This window comes from Arachis duranensis, chromosome 1, assembly GCF_000817695.3.
Source record: "Arachis duranensis cultivar V14167 chromosome 1, aradu.V14167.gnm2.J7QH, whole genome shotgun sequence".
Classification (NCBI taxonomy): Eukaryota; Viridiplantae; Streptophyta; class Magnoliopsida; order Fabales; family Fabaceae; genus Arachis; species Arachis duranensis.
Window position 1 is genome coordinate 4,707,741 of NC_029772.3, and position 2,922 is coordinate 4,710,662.

The window sequence follows — 2,922 nt, forward strand, 5'->3', positions numbered from 1 at the left end:
TCAGGGTGTATATTCAACTTTATTTGGGTGTAAAAAATCGCAGGTTATGGGTGTATATTTGATTTGATGTTTTTCTTCATATTTTAGTACCTGTAATTCATACATTTTGAATATAGCACAGATAGTTTAACAGAACAGACAGTTTGGGTGTATATTTTAAGCAATCTTGGGTGTATATTAAACTCCCGTTGGGTGTAAAAGTTTATAATTTGTGTTTAGATCTGCCTTGATGTTCTCCTTCATATTTTACCACCTGTAATACAACTTTTGAATATAGCACAGACAGTTTAACAGCACATATAGTTTAACTATGGAAAAAAATTTCATTGAATAAAAGTTGTTTATAAATGGCAATTTTTTACAGCATTTGTTCAATTTACAAACTAGCTAGCAGTTGGATTACTCAATTTCTATATCAGTAGAATTTATCTGACAAAACGGATTCAATAATACGGAGGATGGCTTCGACAGTCTTATTGCATTACTCGCTCTAATTGCTTGATCTCTCTCTTTATTCATTTCACTGAATAGTATCCGCGAAGCATACTCCACTCTATAGTGGTCCACCTCGTCCTACAATTAAAAAGTATATTCTGTTTAAACAGCAATATTAATTCAGTAAAGTAATACAGAGTTATATAGTTCTAAAGACAATTACCTGTTTCCAATTATCCCATTCATACTTCCCCCTTTTAATGTTTTCCGGCTCAATTAACTCAAGCCACTTCATAACGTAGATACCGCAGTCATAGCTGAAAATGAAGAAAATAAATTACAAATCTCATTTAGGAAAGTTTAATGTTCAGATTCACAAATTTATACGTTGATTTTTGGCCTGATATATTAACGTATGATGCTTTAATTTCCTTCTCCTTCTCGTCTTTCTTCAGAGGTTTCCCGCCGGCATATGCTCTCATTCTTGAAATTACATATCCCTTAAATACCAAAACAAATCAGTAATACACCCGAATGAAATACACCCAAATGAATGCAAACAATCATTATTTAGAACATACTAAAGATATAAAATACACCCAAATGAATGCACAAGATACAACCAACTGAATGGATAATATACACCCAACACAACAAACGAAATACACCCAACTTGATAAACAAAATACACCTAATTCGACAAAGAAATTACACCCAAAGGAGAACATACTTAGACCCAAAGCAAAACATACATACACCTTATATTGAATTGAAATACACCTATCTATTAAAGTAAAGAACACAGAGCCAACTTACAGTAAATTTATTAAGCTGCTTTCTCTCATCGCTTGGAGCTTTCTTGTGTAGCGGGTCAAGTATATGAAATCTCCGCTTTGTTGTATCAATCACCCAAGCGTATGACCTATTTTTCTTGGTGTTATTTTAAAAGAATTGTATTCGGTTTCCAGTCTGTTCTCCCCTAGTTTGAAGTTGTTAGCCAGCTCCCTTAACACTTGGTGATGCACCCTTAGTGGTGGGATGTGCATCAAGCCACCGAATCCCAAATCCCTCACAATTATTTTCTTCTCCTCACTCATGTTTCTGAATTTATCACTTAAGAGATGTGTTGCACACTTAAGGTCTTTGGTTTGCTGTAAACAAAAATAAAATTAAAGTCAGATATATTTCTATTATATAAAACTGATTTCATGTAAGACATATATTTGTTCTTACATTTCTTCCAGGTTGGTTTCTCGCTGTCATTTTCTCTGAAATGAAAAATACACCCAAATATATCAGTAAGATACACCCATATATATGAGTCAGATACACCCATTGATAACAGTAAGATACACCCATAGATATGATTCAGATACACCCATATATATCAGTCAGATACACCCATAGATATGATTCAGATATACCCATATATATCAGTCAGGTATCACTCAAACATGCATCAATATCAAGCAACATTACAAGGTCAAGCAATATACACCCATGGACAAGCAAATATAAGCAAGTGCTGACTATTATAGTATATCAGTTTAGAAATATACACCCAACATTTTATGCCATATACACCCAACAAATTACTCCATATACACCCACCAAACTACGGAATATACCCCAAAAATCAGTTACCAGAAGAACTAGAACAACAAGAACAGTAACACCTACAAGAACGAAGAAGAATAGTGTAACATAGAAGCAAGAATAACAGTAAAACCTAGAACATTATAAACTGTAAAATGAGACGTAGAGCAAGAAGAACAGTAAAACGTACAACAACGTAGAAGAACAGTAAAACCTAGTTCGAAATCTGGAAAATATACAGGAATGGTAATGTAACGTACCTTGAGTATTATAGCTTTGTTTTCTCTGAAGATTCTTGATCGAGAGTTTTATGGTGTGTTGATGGAGTTTTCGAATGTTAGCGATGAGTTGTATATCTTGAGTTTCGAATGTTGCGCGAAAATGGAAGGGTTGCGTTTTCTCTGAATGGCTTTGAGAAGTGGAAGAAGTGGAAGAGTCTGCCATTAAGGGGCGGTTTACGCGAAGAGAAGCGTAACCGTTTGAGTGGGAGCGCGTGAATGTTACGCTCCATTCAATATAATTAGTGCGCGTGTGGAATGTTTGTGGGCTGGGGGCTTATAACACTTGTAAGGCCTTATTGCTTGTATGTGTAGCAGGCCCATTAAAAGAATATCCAATTTGTTTGTAAAGTAAGTTCATATTCATAAGAAGATTATGTGGGGACCTTTGTGAAAATTTATTTGACTGAGTTAAAAACAAAAGAATGATGACTTTCGGACATTAGAAATCATTTTCATTTATTTTTTTCTAATATATAGAGAAAAAAATTCTTATAATGCACTTGCTATATATAATTTCCTTGTTGCGAATAAATAAGGAACTTTTGCAAGCATATCAAATTATCAATGAACATGCCAAATCTAAATTCTATTGCTTCCAAAATGTTAAGAT